Source organism: Chiloscyllium punctatum, chromosome 7, assembly GCF_047496795.1.
Source record: "Chiloscyllium punctatum isolate Juve2018m chromosome 7, sChiPun1.3, whole genome shotgun sequence".
NCBI classification, from domain to species: Eukaryota; Metazoa; Chordata; class Chondrichthyes; order Orectolobiformes; family Hemiscylliidae; genus Chiloscyllium; species Chiloscyllium punctatum.
The window spans coordinates 100,407,188-100,426,165 of record NC_092745.1 but is presented as its reverse complement, the minus strand read 5'-3'; the positions used below and the strand labels follow the sequence as shown (position 1 = coordinate 100,426,165).

The 18,978-nt window shown below is 40.9% G+C and overlaps 1 protein-coding gene across 2 annotated transcripts in view; it reads right to left on the bottom strand.

The window, feature by feature from the left end:
• The window catches only part of zswim5 (zinc finger, SWIM-type containing 5), a 263,471-nt gene that overhangs the window by 60,876 nt on the left and 183,617 nt on the right, over window positions 1-18,978 (bottom strand). The gene's annotated exons all lie outside the window — the stretch shown is intronic.

The following is an 18,978-nucleotide window of genomic DNA, read 5'->3' as shown; positions in this document are numbered from 1 at the left end:
ATATCAACTTGGGTGTGTGGGAATAATCCAGGCAACAAAGGAATAAATGAATGAGGGTTTCAGAAGATTAGCTGAGACAGAAGTTAAGGAGACGAAAATGGGTGGTTGTAGATATGGCACAGATGAGGTTAGAAGCTCATCTCGGGAATCAGGTGACAGTAGTCCCAACCAGCTGAGAACAGTACAGAGACATTAGATGGAGTGAGTGGTCAACAATGTCAAAGGCTGCTAACAGAGAAGGATAGATAAAAACAAGGGCTGTAGATGCTGGAAACCAGATTCTAGATTAGAGTGGTGCTGGAAAAGCACAGCAGTTCAGGCAGCATCCGAGGAGCAGGAAAATCGACGTTTCAGGCAAAAGCCCTTCAACAGCAATAGAGGCAAGGTGCCTGCAGGGTGGAGAGATAAATGAGAGGAGGGTGGGTGTGGGGAGAAAGTAGCATAGATTACAATAGGTGAATGGGGGTGGGGATGGAGATGATAGGTCAGGGAGGAGGGTGGGGGAAGGTAGCAAAGAGTACAATGGGTGAATGGGGGTGGGGATGAAGGCGATAGGTCAGAGAAGGTGGAGTGGATAGGTGGAAAGGAAGATAGGCAGGTAGGACAAGTCATGGGGACAGTGCTGAGCTGGAAGGTTGGAGCTGGGGTAAGGTGGGGGGGGAGGGGAAATGAAGAAACTGGTGAAATCCAGATTGATGCCCTGGGATTGAAGTGTTCCGAGGCGGAAGATGAGGTGTTCTTTCTCCAGGCGTCGGGAGGTGAGGGAGCGGCGGTGGAGGAGGCCCAGGACCTCCATGTCTTCAGCAGAGTGGGAGGGGGAATTGAAATGTTGGGCCACAGGGCGGTGTGGTTGATTGGTGCGGGCGTCCCAGAGATGTTCCTTAAAGCGCTCTGCTAGGAGGCGCCCAGTCTCCCCAATGTAGAGGAGACCACATCGGGAGCAACGGATACAATAAATGATATTGGTGGATGTGCAGGTGAAACTTTGATGGATGTGGAAGGCTCCTTTAGGGCCTTAGATGGAGGTGAGGGAGGAGGTGTGGGCACAGGTTTTGCAATTCTTGCGGTGGCAGAGGAAGGTGCCAGGACGGGACGGTGGGTTGTTGGGGAGCGTGGACCTGACCAGGTAGTCACGGAGGGAATGGTCTTTGTGGAAGGCGGAAAGGGGTGCGGAGGGAAATATATCCCTGATGGTGGGGTCTGTTTGGAGGTGGCAGAAATGTCGTCAGATGATTTGGTTTATGCGAAGGTTGATAGGGTGGAAGGTGAGCACTGGCGGGTTCTGTCCTTGTTACGGTTGGAGGGGTGGGGTGTGATGGCGGAAGTGCGGGATGTGGACAAGATGTGTTGGAGGGCATCTTTGACCACGTGGGAAGGGAAATTGCAATCTCTAAAGAAGGAGGCCATCTGGTGTGTTCTGTGGTGGAACTGGTCCTCCTGGGAGCAGATACGGCAGAGGCGGAGGAATTGGGAATACGGGATGGCATTTTTGCAGGAGGTAGACAGGAGACAGAGAAGGATAAGCAGGTAGTAGTTAACTTTGTCACAGTCAATAGGATACCACATGGACTCTAATAAGACCTGCTTTGGCATTGTGCTGGACCAGAAACTTGATCGAAAGGATTCATACATGGATTCCAAAGCAGATGTGAATGGATTTGGGAAACGGCAACGCATTCAAAAATAAGCTATATAACTTACAAAGATTGGTGTCAGATCTCAGAACAATCAAAATACAAACCATGTTGGAGTGGGGGGAGGTGGGATTCAAAATGGCGGCGATCTGAAAAGATTAGCCTTGCTGAGCTCTGCACCCCAACCCAAGGTAGTAATTTTTTTTACCCCCCACCTTACTTTTTTTGTAAAAAATTATTGTTAAATGGTAAAGTAACCGTTTAAATCCTTTTGAGTGTGTGAGAATGACTAAGGGGAAACAAACGGCTGAGTCTCAACACTCTGGACACTTGAAAACAGTGGGATGGCCCGAGACTAACTGGGAAAGCAGCTGCAGCTCCCTCTGCAGCTGTGAAAGAAATACCTACACAGCGGAACGTTGTGGAGAAACTCGGAACAATCCAACACCTAAGCCAGGAGATGAGGGAAGAGACTCATAATCAACTGGAGCCCATCTCAACCAGGTTGCAAAAGCATGAGGAGGAGTTGGAAGGGCTTGGAGAACGATTGAAGAGGTTGATCAGTGGACCGCAGCGTCAAAGACCGAGGTTGAGTCCTCGGCAGGGCGGATCCAGGCCATTGAGAAACAGGTTCAGGCCCTGACTGAGCAAGTCGATGACCTGGAAAATAGAGGTAGGAGGAAAAATATCTGGGTTGTTGGTCTGCCAAAGGGAGTAGAAGGTGGGTAGCCAGCAAGTCTTTTTGAAGACTGGTTGCCACAATTTCTTGGCTGGGATGCCAAGGCCGAACGGGTAAAGATTGACAGAGCTCACCGGGTTGTGGTGCGCAGATCCGGTCAGCATCACCTGCCCAGTTCTGATACGATTTCAATGCTACAGGGACAGGCAGAGAGTATGCAAACTTCTGGAAGGTTGGTGAGAGATCCGCAGGACCTGACCTATCAGGGAACTAAGATAATATTTTTCTGTGGCAATGAGCCATAAGAGGAAATCGTTTGATGAGGTTAAGAGAAGGTTAAAGGACCTTGGTATTCAATATATGATGAGGTACCCAGCATTGCTTCGTATTACTTACAAGGAGACTTTGCAGTCATTTCATTCCTTGGAGCAAGCCAAAAACTTCTTGGACACTTTAGAATAATGTAGATGTATTTATGGACATGGACAATAGTGTCTGGGGTTTTTTTTGTCTTGCTTGCTTTTATTTCTTGTACTTTCACTCCTTTCCCAAAGAAGCTGATGGTGGGTTTTTTCTCTCCGAGCTGGAGTGGTATCGATATATTGTGGGGGATGGGCAGAGTGCTCACTGTTATCCTTATACCTTTGTGTTTACAATGTCCTTGTTTGGTTTCTTCCATTGCTGGGGTTTGGGGTGTAGCTGGAGCTGGAAGCGGGGATGGGGGTGTGTGGGAAATGTAAGCACCCTCTGTAGGCAGGGGCTAGACATCCCCATTAAGAGCCTTTTGTGTTTTGTAGTTAGTTTTTTTTTGGTATTTTGTGAATAGACTCTATGAGTCTCCTTTTGAGTATGCTAAGTGTGCAGTAAGACAAATTCTTCCTCTCAGCAGGACAAAGGTGACTGTAAAGGATCTTGGTTAGTAGCATTCTCAAATGGTGCACCTGGTATATCAGAGGGAGTCATTCACCAGTTAACAAAAAGGAGTTGTCGAGCCTTAGAAAGGAGAGGGTGGACGTTGCCCTGTTACAGGAGACTCATCTTAATGACAAAGAACACTTGAAATTACAGCAGGGTGGGTTTGATTGGGTGTTTTTCTCATCTTTTAGTACTAGGAGCAGGGGAGTGGCAATACTTGTCCAGAAGGGTCTCCCATTTAATTTAATAGATTGTGCTAAAGGTGAGTATGGTCAGTTTGTTATTCTTAAGATCCTTATACATGGTGAGGAATATGCTATTTTGAATGTCTACTGTCCTCCAGTCCACACTCTTAAATTTCTAACTGATGACCTTGACGCAAGGCATATTATTGTGGGGGGAAGGCTAATTGCATTATAGATCCTGTGCTGGAAAGAACGCCCAAAAGCCCTCCACAATCTAAACAGTTGGGTGATCTATGTGTGGAACTGGGATTGGTAGACGTTTGGAGACGTTTACACCCTATGGGCAAAGATTTTACATTCTTTCCCAAACCTCATAAATGCCACACAAGGATTGATAATTTTCTAACTCCAGCGGCTTTTTTTTTAGATTTGCTGATATCCTGTTTGATTGGGAATATTGCCATCTTTGATCATGCAGCAGTGTATTTAATGGTTAAGATGGAGTGTGAGGCAATAGGCTCACAGTACTGGTGAATGGATCCCTTCATCCTCAAGGACAGCAAGTTTGTAGAAATCTTCTCTAAGGAAATTTGAGTTTTTTGGCCACCAACTTAGGAAGAGCTAGTAATCTGTCCATTCTTTGAGAGACTGCTAAGGCCGATGCTCAAGGGATAATTACCTCATACTCTGCCAGCCAGAAGCGACAAAAGGGAGATCAGCAACGTCTGCTTGAGGCACAACTGAAGGCAGTTGAGATGGCATATTACAGTAGACCGTCAGTGACTAAGCTGCAGCAGATCACAGCCCTTCGATCCACTTTAAACTCCATGCATACAGCAAGGAAGGAACTTTCCTTTGAGAAGCAGATGTTGTTTGAGCAAGGTGATAGGCTGGGTAAATACTTGGCATATTTGGTCAGGAAGAAGAATGCCTCCCAGTGTATTGCTTCTATTAGGGAAGGGAATGGGACTCTTACTTGTGATACTAAAAAGATCAAATGAGGCATTTTGGAGGTTTTACTCTGAACTTTACCAGTCTGAATGCTGTGAGGACAGATGGGATAAGATGGAGTCTTTTTTTTAGGAATTCGGATCTTCCTAGTGTGTCTACTGAACAGGCATCTCTCCTCAGTGCTCCGTTAACATCGCAAGAGGTACAGGAGGCGGTGAGGCAACTTCAAAGTGGAAAGGTGCCCGGGCTTTGAAAGCTTGCCCAGTGTGTTTTAAACAAATTTGTAAACATACTTTCAGGACCGATGTTAGACATGTATAAATATTCACATAGTCGGGATTGCCTCCCGCCATCCTTGTGAGGGGCTAATATCTCTCTTATCCTCAAGAAAGGGAAGAGACCAGAGGATTGTTCTTCTTACAGACCCGTTTCGCTTTTAAACTCTGATTTTAAAATTTTATCGAAGACTCCGGCATTGATGTTGGAAAGGGTATTGCCCTCTATTGTTAAGGAGGATCAGACGGACTTTATAAAGGATCGCAGATCTTCTAATAATGTTAGGCGACTGCTTAACATGACTGAAGTGTGCCAGCAACGGTCAGTTCAAGGGTTGATGGTTTCCTTGGATGCAGAGAAGGCATCAGATCGGGTGGAATGGCTGTATCTTTTTTATACCCTGGAGTGGTTTGGCCTAGGTGGAGTATTTAGTAGATGGGTAAGGGTCCTTTACATTGATCCTCTGGCAGCGGTTCTCACTGATGGTATAAAGCCTGATAATTTTAACATTAGTAGAGGCACCTTTGCTCTTCACATGAGCCGCTGGCAGAGGCCACTTGTGGGACTTCTAATATGGCTGCCCCAAAGGTAAGGTCAAAGGTGCATAAGTTCACGTTATATGTAGATGACGTTCTCATTTTTCTTTCGAACCCAGCAGTTTCGGTACCCCAGTTGATACAATGTATTAATTCATTTGGCTTTTTCTTAGATTATAAGATCAATTTTTTTCAAAATCGGAGGCTATGCCTATGGGGGTCTTAGGGGAACACCAGATGTGGAAGGTGGGTTCCCCTTTAAGTAGCACAGGGAGGCTTTCTTTATTTGGGCCTCTCTGTTAGCCCTAGTTTTGATCAGTTATTCAAGGCTAATTGTGTTCATTTGTTTGACAAGATTAAACAAGACCATCAAAGATGAGGGGGGGGGCCCTTCCATTATCACAGCGAGGTCGAGTTACTTTTATTAAAATGAATGTTCTTCCTCATTATTATACCCTCTGCAGATGCTTCCCATACTTTTTCCTAGACAAATGTTTTGGAAATTAAATGATTGGTTTAGTTTCTTTATTTGGCACCATAAGCAGCCTCTTATCAAGCTTACGAAATTGCAAATGCCACAGTGGTTTGGAGGAGTGGATGTCCTGGATGTCAGAAGACATCAATTGAGCTCCCTTTTATCTTTTGAGAGTGATTGGGCCTGTGAGGACTCGGTGTTGATATGGTTGAACATTGAGGCCTCCCAGGCAAAGTGTCCTCTTATTAACCTGTTGCTTCGGGACAAAATGAGGATAGTTGCGGAACGTTATTGCAATTCAATAGCTTTTAATACTGTAAGAGCATGTAGGGCATATCACAGATGGAGGGTAATATGTCTAAAACATTGTTACATACTCCCATAGTTGGTATGCCAGGTTTCCCGCCAAGGACAATGGATCCCGGGTTCAAGTCCTGGGCAGGTAGGTGAGTCTCTTGTGTGGGTGACCTGTTTGAAGATGAAATGTTAATGTCATTTGATCAAATAACTCATAAGTATGGATTATCAAGCAGGGACCACTTCCGTTTTTTTCAGATCAGAGATTTTATCCAAAAAGAGACGACAATTCCTACTGCGTGTTATAGATCTGATACAGAAAAGAAGGTGTTTCAGGCTAAGAGCATTCTTTCAGTGAGTACACTCTACATTTGGTGGTGGTGGGGGGTTCCTCGGGTGACATCGAGTGATTATGGGAGGTCTGGGAGAGAGACTTAGGGTTAGAGATCCCTCCAGAAACTTTGGAGGACATTTGTGAGAGTGCAAGGAAGATTGATATGTAATAGGACTAAGGCTATGCAGTTAAAGATTCTTCATAGGGCTCATTTGGCCCCAGATTGTCTTGCAAAATTTAAGTAGGGTGCATCTTCAATGTGCCCCAAATGTAAAATAAATACAGGTACCCTCACTCATCATTAGTAGTCTTGCCAGAGGTTCTGTACTGAAGTGCTGTGGCAGGAGTAACAGAGAGACTTGGGAACCAAAGTCAAGGTGGACTCAGTTTTCCTTCTCCTGAGTTTGCTGAATTTATCGCCCTTAGATGTGCATGGGAAAAAGCTTTTTAGCATCCTCACTTTTTGTGCGAAGAAGGACATTCTGATGTTCTGGGTGTCTGAGAAATCCCCGGGTTTGTCAGGGCGGCATAAGTTAATTATGGAACATATGCCTTTGGACTTTCTTACAAACATGGTGCACCAGAAAATGGACAATTTTTATAAGACATGGCAGGCCTTTTTCAATTATTTGGAAGGAAATCTGTCCAACATTTTAATTACGGCTTTTGTCTAGCCATGGTGGTTTGGTTTAATAAGCCTAATGCCCTGAGAGGAAGAATTTTGAGCAAACATAGGTTTAATAATTGATGCTCTAGAAGGTTGAGAGCGGAGGTCTTGTTACGCTGAGTGGCGTTACTTATTTACTTATTTATTTATTGATATGTAATGAGTGTAGTCCTTTTGTACAGTAGTATAGTAGTTGGTTTATTGTTGTTTTTGTTATGTTATATTTTCATATTTTTGAAATTAATAATTTTGTAACAAAAAGTTTTCAATAAAAATATTAAAACTATACATGCCATGTAATTGCAGAAGCAGGTATGTAATTAAATAGGTTAAAGTTGGAAAATAGGATTGAAAAGAATACATTCGGGTCTAAAGCAATGCATATTAGTTTAGTCTGAAGAGTAGATATGACGTAAGTAAGTATTTGATACCTTTAAGTATATTAGAAAACATTATCATGGAAGAAAGTAGAATACAGTCTTTGGATTCAAAAGACATCTCAATCTTTGCAAATCCTATCCCTCTCACTTACAAACGAATACTCATCTGGCTCGATCAACTATCATATAGCACTCTGAAAATAAAACATTTATTTTCATCTGGTGAGGCCTGTGACATGACCAGGTGAAATTTCGTTGTTCGGTCTTTGCTAGTTTGGAAACTAGTGCATGGAGTTGTGTCTCAGCTGACTGATTTTACCTGTATGAATTCTATAGATATTGAAGCTCAGCTTTGGCAAGGTTTTTGTTTTAAACAATAAATATAATGCTCAAATGAAAAACAAGGTGATAAAATAAAAGTTAATTGGGTAATATAAATTGAAAAGGCAAGACTGAATTTTAAAAAAACTTAATCTTTTCCATTTCTTTATTAATTACCTTAAATTTGTTCTCTCATTATGATCTCAACAAACTGTGAAGCCAATCCATCACCATTTATTTCATTAGAACAGTTTATAGTCTTAAAGATAACAAACAGGTGTTTATCATTATTATTTGCAGCTCAAAAGCCCATCTTCTCATGTCTTGCTTCTTTACTGTGACTCTCAATCCTAGCAACACATTTCTCATTGACTTCATATTATTCTTATTGTGGGACATCCAAAACAGACTGACCACAATCTAAATAATGTTGTACAAATTCAACATTAATTCCTTGCTTTTCTATTCAATGCTGTTATAAACACATGACCAGTGATTCCATTTATGGCCTTGATGGCTTGTATTTTCACTTTTAACAGCCTGGGTATCTAAATATTCAAATTCCTCCCTCCATTTAAAATCTGACTTTCTTAAAAACCAACTTGTTTTGATATTCTTGCTTTCAAAAGGTTCACTTCACATTTCACTCTGTGAACCATGCCCATCATCTTTAAGCTCTCTCTCCTAGGTCATATCTTCCTGAAGTCTTTTATCATCCTGACACAATTTGCCATACCTTTAAATTTGTGTTATCAACAAATTCTGATGTTGATCCATCAATTCCTAAGTCCTGATCACTTATGCACATTGTAAATTAGTGCAGCTCTAACACAGACCCTGTGAGGCCCCACTCACTGTGTCTTTCCACTTGAAGAAATATCCTTTTACTGTAACCTCTTCTTGTTGCCCTGCAACCATCTCGATCTTTTATATTATCATATTTTACTTACAGTGAGGATAAAGGCTCATGACAGTAAACCTTTTGTGGTACATTATCACATTTTTTTTTGAAAATCTATCCGAAAAGATCTTTGCTTTATCTCTCCTTAGCTATTTCTTCAAATAATATTGTACGGTTGATTGTACGTGGAAAACGCACAGATGTGATCTAGTAGTTTGTAGCACAATAGAAGTGACTGTTCTGCCATTGCAACTATATTTGGTTGATTTCTTTAAATGCAGATGCATTATAGAGAAGCTGAACAAATGGGCACAAATCTGCCAAATGGAGCATATATGGGAAAGAAATGAAGTTGGCAAGGAGAATAAAAAAGCAGAGTGTTACTCAAACAGAGGGCAACTGCAGAATTCTGAGGGGTAGATAGATGTAGCTGTTTAGTGTGTGAATCACAAAACATCAGTATGCTAATATAGAAGGCTAATGGGACACTACACTATATTACAAATGGAACTTAATATAAAAGTAAGGATGTTCTGCTTTAGTTATGCAGTACATTGGTGAGACCACATCTCAAGTACTGTGTCATTTGGGTCTGCATCTTTAAAGGAAGGATGGAAATGTGTTGAAAGCAGCTCAGAGGAAGTTTACTGGATTAACATCTGGAGTAAATGAATTGCCTCACGAGATTAGACTGGACAGCTGGGCTTGCTTCCACTGGAGTTTAAAAGAATGAGACATGACCTGATTAAAGTGGTCTTGACAAGGCGGATATGGAATGGATGCATCCAAAACTAGGGGCACAGTTGTACAAGTATGGATCATCCTTTTAAAACAAAGATGAGATGATTTTTTTTTCCTCTAGGTGGATTGTGCAACTTCAGACATCTGCCTCAGAATACGCTGGAGTTGGGTTCATCGAGTACTTTTAGGCTAACATTGCCGACCACATGACCAAACAATCCTAATTATATAATTCCATCTTTCATCCACTTTTCTTTCATCTTGTCTTGATTATTGACAGTTTCCTTGCCTCAACCACCAACCTTGGAAGTCCCTTGTACATTTAATGTTATACATATAACCCCTTATTCAAGTCCCTCAACAGGAAAATAAATGTGCTTCTATCTAGACTCTCACATCTATTCATAAATTTAAACAACTAAAATCTTGACCTATAATTTACTTTGCTCCACTGGAAGAAAAGATTCAATTTCTTAAATCTTTTTGTTTCCTTACTAACTAGGATGCTGAACTTCACTTCTTTCCCATATATGCTCCATTTTATGCTCCGCAAGATCCTTGTTACAGCTGAAGCTGGAGGAGTGGACTGTTGCTTTAAAACTTATTGAACAATAAGATCAATCAACCAGGTGTCTTAATAATCACAAGTATTGGTTTATAATTAAAAAAAACTTAGTCAATGAAGATGCAATAAGTTGTTAAGACATACAGAGGGTAAAGAAGAAATATAAGTGCTTCCTCTAAAATGGTCCAAAAATACATATGCAAACCCACCATGCATTCTCTTCAGCAAAAGAGGGAAAAGTGGATTACTCTGCACAGATTGGCTTTACATAAAAGAAAACCATTTGGTTATTAGAAAAGGAGAAAAGCTAAAGCATTGACTGTTTGAGAAGCTATTGCTCTGATATCCTGGCATTTGTGGTCAAGTTATCAATTATGCATGGTTGTCTGGCACAGGTGGTTCAGGAAACGCAATACCGAGACATTCCTCCAATCACATTTTCCGATAAAAAACTAAGCAAGAGGGTTCTTTCACAAATCAGAGATCCTTTGGACAGCCCTTTCTCACATGCTTCTTGACCCCAGCTCATTCTAGATACCAAAGCACTCTCCATCCAATCATCATATGAACAGCCCCAGTAATGGTCTGCAGCAAAGCAAGCTACCTCCAGTCTTGTGATTTTTGTGAGACCTCGATAAAAATAATTGCAATGCCCACAGTGACCTATTATCTTATTAAATAAACCACTCTTAGGTATTTCCATAAAACTTGAAATAAATTTTGAAAGATTGTTGGAAAATTAAGTTATTGAAGAACTGTTGAACATGCAGAATCTTCATAACACCCTCAATATCATTCTTTAGATTCACTATTTTACTACTTCTAGAAAATCTGGAATCCCAATATTTGTTAAATAATCTTATTGACCTGGTACAAAAGAGAAAATGCTGGAAAATCTCAGCAGGTCTGGCAGCATCTGTAAGGAGAGAAAAGAGCTGACGTTTTGAGTCTAACTGACCGTTTGTCAAAGCTCACAAAGTGTCAGTTAGACTCGAAACGTCAGCTCTTTTCTCTCCTTACAGATGCTGCCAGACCTGCTGAGATTTTCCAGCATTTTCTCTTTTGGTTTCAGATTCCAGCATCCGCAGTAATTTGTTTTTATTTATTGACCTGGTATAATGCTTTCAATTCCTGAATGCTTGTATCCTTAAAACTCTCTGGTTTTGTTTTTTTCCTTTAAAAAATACTCATTTTAACTGTGCACATTTAATGACAAGATTCACTGTTATAAAACTATACATTATTAATCATTCAGAAGGAGTATGACCCACTTGTTCTGCCTCCCGATTCTAGGCAAACAAATCTCTCAATACACAGCTACGGACTGTGCAGTACTTACAATACTTTGTTTTGTTCTCTCATGGGATGTGGACATCAGTGGCCCAGCCAGCATGTTCTTTGAAAAGATGGTGGTGAGCTGCCTTCTTGAACCTACAATGCCAATTAGGGAGGGGGGAGTTCCAGGATTTTGACCCAGCAATAAAGAACAAATGGCAATATATTTCCAAGTCAGGATGGTGACTAGCTTGTAGGAAAACTTGCATATCATTGTGTTTCCATTATCTGCTTCCTTTGTCCTTCTAGATGGTAGTGGTTGTGGGTTTGGAAGGTGTTAAGAATTTGTGGCAAATGTTTGCAGTGGATCTGAGCATCATTGATAGAGGGAGTGGATGTTTGTGGATGTAGTACCAATCAAGTGAGCTGCTTTGTCTAGATGGTGTTATGCTTCTTAAATGTTGTTGGAGCTGCACTCACCCAGGCAAATGGGAGTATTCCTTCACACTCCTGGCTTGTGCCTTGTAGACAGTGGACAGGTCTTGGCGCATTTGGCTATGAACTGCTTCAGTATTGGAAAAGTTGTGAATGATACTGAACATTACGCAATCAGCAAACATCCCCACTTGTGACCTTATGATGGAGGGTCTTCAGGAACTCCCACAAAGATGTCCTGGAGTTGAGATGACCATAAGAAAATGAGGACTGCAGATGCTGGAGATCAGAGCTGAAAATGTGTTGCTGGAAAAGCGCAGCAGGTCAGGCAACATCCAAGAAGCAGGAGAATCGACATTTTGGGCATGAGCCCTTCTTCAGGAATTCCTGAAGAAGGGCTCATGCCAAAAACGTCAATTCTCCTGCTCCTTGGATGCTGCCTGACCTGCTGCGCTTTTCCAGCAACACATTTTCAGCAGTTGAGATGACCATAACCAGTCATATTCCTCTGTGCTAGGTGTATCTCTAACCTAAAAAGAACTTTCACCCCCAATTCCCATGGACTCCAGTCTTGCTGGGTTCATTGATGTCACACTCAGTCAAATGTGGCCTTGATGTCAAGGGCTGTCATTCTCCTCTCACCTCTGGAATTCAGCTCTTCTGTCCATGTTTGAACATGGGCTATTCTGAGGTCAGGAGGTGTGTGGCCCTGGTGGAACCCAAACCTGGTGTCACTGTACAGCATTTAAAGTAGGCTGATGGACTGGTAATGGGTTAGATTTGTCCATGCTTTTGAAGGACATCACTGGGCAATTTTTTGTATTGTCAGATAGTTGTCAGTGTTGTAGCTATACTGGAACAACTTGGCTAGCTGTGTAGCAAGTTCTAAAGCACACGTCTTCAGTACTATTATAAAGGTGGTAGTCAGGGTCCATAGCCGTTGCAGTATCCAGTGCCTCAAACTGTTTTTTGACATCACATGGAGTGAATCAAATTGGCTGGCAAGACTAGCATCTGTGTTGCAGAGGATTTCTGGAGGCAGTGATGGCCTTGTGGCATTATTGCCAGACTATTAATCTAGAGATCCATGTTCTGGGGCAAGGAAACTGCCATCGTTACCGAAGGAAACTGCAGTCCTTACCTGGTCTGGCCTATATATGATTCCAGATTCACAGCAACGTGATCGACTCTTAAATGCTCTCTGAAATGGCCTAGCAAGCCATTCAGCTATTTTAACCACTAGAAAAACAATTCTGGGTGAGTGTGGGGAGATTAAAACTTCCTTCATAATAATATTTTTGCACAGTGGCTCATTTAGAATTCACATTATTTTTTAGTTTTAACTTGGTTTAATAACAGAATATTTCTGATCTATGCCTCAGCTTTTGAGGCTCGTTGCTGCTGAAGCACTTCATTGCACAGGGAGCCAAACATTCATATCTTAGAAGCCCTGTCTCCAGAAAGGCACAATAGTGACAGGAATCTGAAGTCAAAGGTCAACTATTCTAAGTTTCTAAAATGATCACAGTAAAGGACACATTGCCTGGTGTTGTAGAAATCATTTGAGCCCCTGGTCTTTGGTGAGTTAGCAGATCTCAGTCCCTGCAGCTGTTAGAAATTGCAGCTGGTCTCCCTGGAATAGTAATGAAATGAAAATTTTTTAAAAATCAGTCTGACTTGATAAAATAGATAAGTGTAGGCAATATGTGGAAGAAGTTGGAACCTTTTCCTAGAGATGTCAGCCGTCACTCAACGGAGACCACTTTCACCTGTTTGGAACAGTATTCTTGACCAAATGCATTTCATTTGTTACAGCAATGACAGCCCTTCAAAACCACATCGTAAAGTACTTTAAAACATCCTGAGATTGTGAAAAATGCTTGACCAGTGCAAGTCATTAATTCTTTAGTAATTCATTTATAAATTATCACAATGTAGATGTAGTAATGAGTTGGAGTGGTGAGGGCAGGAAAAGAAAATGAGAAAAATAACTTGAAAAGGAAATTCTTCAAAGGAACTCTACTAAAACCTACTTTTAAAATTTAATAAAACTTTCAAACCTACGGAAAACTGTGCCATTGCACGAAATTGCTCATCATCATCAGCTGTAATATTTCTCCAATGTTTGTGGAGAAATAAATGGCTAAGAACAGACCATCATTTCCTATATCTGTGGTGAGGAAGGAGGGGTGGAGAAAAGGTGAGCAAAAGGAAATTTCAAAGTGAAAGCAAGCAGATTCAAATTGTTAAAGAACATGTACGTACACTGAATTCTTCCATAAATAATTGAGCACAAAGCTGCCGTGAAGCATTCCATTAAGCAAATGAGAAGGGGCTAAATTATCATCAGACCACAGACGAGAAATGCAATTCAATTCTGTCCTGTTGGAACTGTAAATCCTTCACCGTTCGTCAATGGATTCATCATATTTATGCCACAGTAAAGCTGTGTTGACTGAAACAGAGTCTGCCGTAGCTGAATAACCATCAACTTGTCCAACTAGGCTATGGAATTAATTTTCCCCCCACCCCCACTTCTCCTTTGTGTACTGGCAGCTTATTCAGAAGACATTCTGAACTGAATGTTCCACCAAAGATGATGATTAAGGTCAGATTTTGGATTCATATTGCATAAAGACGCCATTTTTCTCCTGTAGCATGTAATTAGGTTTTAATCTTCAGCCACAATACTGCAGAGACAGAAATGGAAGCTATTGGTTTCTAACCTTTACTAAGAAAATCAGGACAGAATGAAAGCACTTAATCCTCTTTCACAGCTCTTGTTTAAATGAAATATTATTTTATGATGAAGGTACAAGTAAATTGAATTTATAGCTGCATTAATTTCCGAGGATTGAGACATATTTCCCAGCTGCATAACATGAACGAAGTTTTTTTTTTAAAAAGACAACGATACTCAGCAACATGACTTCTTAAAACTCATTCATGGGATGCAGATGCCACTGGCTAGGCCAGTATTTCTAGTACATCAAGGGCACCATCTGAAATCGGTTGAGGAATCTGGACATAATTGGGTGCTGGGGCTGATCAGGTCAGGAAGCTCATATTGTTACAGTACAGACAATGGACCAGAGTCAATCCCACAGGCCCTGTGTAACCAGTTCACAGAGCAACGGCAAGTCGCTCAAGGAAGCTGCATAGAATTCAAATCAGACATCTAGTCAGTCATCAGTTGGGATTGTCTTACCAAATTGATCTTTGAGACCCACAGCATTAAATCAAGTAGGAAAATAAGGATATTCTTCAGCAGGACCAGCATCATCAGTATCCCACTGTGCAGCACTGACAGCCAAATCTACGCAGGTTGAATGTCTTAGTGAAACTTGTTCAATGAAACACAGTTCAGTGAAGTCACTATTCATAGATTGTAAAAGTTTTGACACTGATGAAGCTAACGTCCCCCATTGTTCCCAACTACAAATATAGCTTTTTTGCTTTTCCTGCTGAAAAAGGTATGGAAACAAACTGATGGAAACTTCCACAACTGGCAATGTTCCATCATTCAATCATTACAAAGTTTCATGCTGGTACGGATGTTATGGAAAGGATAGCTATCATTCAGATGGGATCTATGCAGTCCTAAGGATGGTTAGCCTCTCTACTTACATTCTAGTAGCCACATTTAAAATGACAGTCACTCACAGAGCTGATGATGAAAGGTGAATATATATTTAAAAATATATATCCTCCACAACCACCTGATGAAGGAGCAGTGCTCTAAAAGTTAGTGCTTCCAAATAACCTTGTTGGACCATAACCTGGTGTTGTGTGATTTTTAACCATGCTTAAAAATGTGGTGATGTATTTAAAATAAAGTTTTACCTGTGTCACCTCCGTCCCCTCAGAAGGCTTTCTTTTCCCTTTCACTCCCACTACATTTAAAGTGTACTCCAAGGATCCACACGAGGGGTGGAGCAAACTTGCCCTAAAGTGCAACCTCAAGAGTTGAGCGTTAGGAGTGATACAATAGTAGATCAGGGTATCATGGAGGGAGTGGACGCTGCAAAATGCTGACAGTGGAGGGAAAGGGGAGATATATTGGGTGGTGGTAATCTGCTGGAGGTGGCAGAAATGGCCAAAGATGATCCTTTGAATACACAGACTGTGGGGTAGAAAGTGAGTGCCTGGGACAAATACCATCATTGTTCTGGGAAACAGGGGATATCTGGACTTCAGACTTTAAGATATGATGAGAGATAGCATAAATTACACCTGCTTTCTCTTGAAAGTTAAGGGATGCTGTAATTGAAGTCTACAAGATATTAACAGGAAAAGACAGGGGAAATAAAGTATTTCCATTTGTTGGGGATTCTAGAACTAGGGGCACAGCCTGACAATTTGGGCCAGACTCTTCAGGAGAGAGGTTAAGAAGAACTTCTATAAACAAAGGATGGTTGATGTTTGAAACTCTCTTCCAAAAATGGTAGTGTATGCAGGATAAGTTATTAATTTTAACTCAATAGATAATACCTTTGCGTAACAAAACAATTAAGGGATATGGGCCAAAGCTGGTTATATGGAGTTGGTTATATGGAGTTATCAGCCATGATCTCATTGGATGGTGAAACAGGTTTGAGGGGTTGTGTGGTCTACTCCTGTTCCTATGAAGGAGTGAGGGCAGAAGTACAGGAAATGGGTCAGACGTAGCTGAGAGTCCTGTCAGTTGTGGTGCTGGCAGGATGTTGATGTGGGACGAGAGAAAGAAGAACTTGCCTGAGGAAAAGGAGGGCATGTTGGAGCTATCCCGGTGAAAGGTGGCATCATTGGAACAGTGGGGGACACTGAAAAACTGGGAGAATGGAATGGAGTCATTGCTGGAAGCAGGTTGTGAGGAAATGTAATTGAGCTAACTTTGGGATTGGTGGATTTGAAATGGACATTATTGGACAGCCTATTCCTAGAAAGAGTAAAGTCAGGGAAGGGCAGGGAAGATTTGAAGATGGATCAGGTGATAGTGAGGGAAGGATGGAAGCCACCATTTTCCAAACTCTTTCAGTTCTGAAGAGGAGTTATGCCATACTCGAAGCATTAGTTCTTTTTCCACAGATGCTGAAATTTCCAGCAATTTCAGTTTTTCTTTCACATCTTCAACAAATAGTTTTAAACTAGGATATGTTTAAAGAAGGAAAAACATCAGCATATGCAGAGATATCTTCATATAAAAGACTTAGGATTAGAACAACCTAGAATTGTAAATATCTACTTTTTTTTGCATTTATGAAAAGCATCATACCTTCTGGTTACAAATTGATTCCATTAACATTACTGGAACATTCACCAGTGCACAAATGAGACATAAATAGAGCATACTACATCAGCAAAGATACAGAAGCTTTGTGACCAACAGAACGTAATTTTAATGTTTGGTAATATACCCATTTATATATCAGCTTTCTTATTCTATTTGACAAATAGAGTAACTTAAAAATGAACAACTCAAAATAATTTAAAATGATTTTTTTAAAGTCACAACATACAACTGCAAATTTCAGTAAAAATCTCTCATTTTTCTGTTGGGAATTTTGTATCACATGAACAGGACATTCCCATTAGCATCTGTAAACCTTAGCTCTACTTCTCTTTTATTTTGCAGTCCACAGAGGGGGAAAGCTCTATCATTGTGTAGGTGGATGGACTGATGTTTGTGGTGAAGAGCCCTAGAGTCTGTGATGTACTTTTCTTTTTCTCATAACTTAGCATTCAGTAGTTTGACTTTTCGTTTTTGATTTCATATTAGCTACATATGGAGCCTGATTTTCACTCCCTTTTTCATTCACATTGTATACATTTGAGTTTGTTTGCGCTGGTATTTCCAAATGTTTTACATTCATACCTTTTGTACATTCTTTTGTCTCACAGTCATACAGCATGGAAACAGGCCCTTCAGTCCAAACAGTCCACGCCGACTATAATCCCAAACTATTACGCTAGTTCCACCTGTCTGCACTTGGCCCATATCCCTCCAAACTTTTTTTATTCATGTACTTATCTAAATGTCTTCTAAATATTATCCACCACTTTCTCCGGAAGTTCATTCCACACGTGAACCACCCTCTATGTAAAAAAAATCCCTCATGTCTTTTTTAAAAACTTTCTCCTCTCCCCTCAAAAATATGTCCCCTAATCTTGAAATCCGCCCCCATAGGGAAAATACACTTGCCATTCAGCTAATCTATACCCCTAATGATTTTATAAACCTCTGTAAAATCACTCAATCTCCTACATTCCAATGAAAAGTCTCAGCCTATCCAGCCTCTACCTATAACTCAAGCCCTCCATTCACAGCAACATCCTGCTAAATCTCTTCTGAGCCCTCACCAGCTTAGTAATATCCTTCCTTAGCAGGGATACCAGAACTGGACACAGTACTCCAAGTAGGCCTCACTCATTTTCTGTACAACCTCAACATAATATCCCAACCCCTACACTCAAAGGTCTGAGCAATGAAGGCAAGCATGAAAAATGCCTTCTTAACCATCTTATCCACATGTGATGCAAACTTCAAAAGAATTATGAAACTGAACCCTTCAGTCTCTCTGTTCAACAACACTAGCCAATGCCCTACCTTTAACTGTACATGTCTTGCCTTTGTTTGTTTTACCAAAAAGCAATATGTCGAATTTATCCAAATTAAACTCCATCTGCCACTCTTCCTTTAAATCTTACTGACAATCTCTTATATGACTGGTATGAAGGACCTTACATTATATTCACCACTGCTTTCTATGACTGATGTTGTGATTTACTCCCTTCCTGCTGTTTCTTCCCCCTCATCCTACTGAAAAGGCAATCTTCATTTCAATAGAGTTGAAAGGTAGAAACCTAAAACATCATAATTTGTCTTTTTAAATTTAAAGGTGCTAATTGACTTGCTGTGTATTGTCAAGATTTCAAAATTTTCCATTTTACTTTTACAGTTGTTTAATGTTTAATTTTTTTTGATTGACAACAGAAATTTGATATCTGGTCACACGATTAACCTTGTGATTGCTGAAAGCAGCCTGGTGAAAAGGCAACCATAACTAATTTGAGAGATCACACTCTCTGTATGACGCAAGATTATAAGAATATAAGAAATCAGAACAGGATTGGGCTGTTCAGCCCCTTCAGCCTACTCTGCCTTTCAACAGGATTATGATCCAACACTTTTCATATCCACTTTGTTGTGTTTTCCCCATAACCCTTGATTCCCGGATTGACTAATACTTTATCTATCTTCCCCTTAAATATGCTCAAGGACTCTGTCTCCATAGCTCTCTGCGGCAAGGAGTTCCAAAGTCTCAACCCTCAAAGAGGAGACATTCCTCCTTATCTCGGTCTAAATTCAGGCCCCTTTATGTCCTCTAGTCCTAGATTCTCCCATGGTGGGGAGCTTAACCTGTCAAGCTCC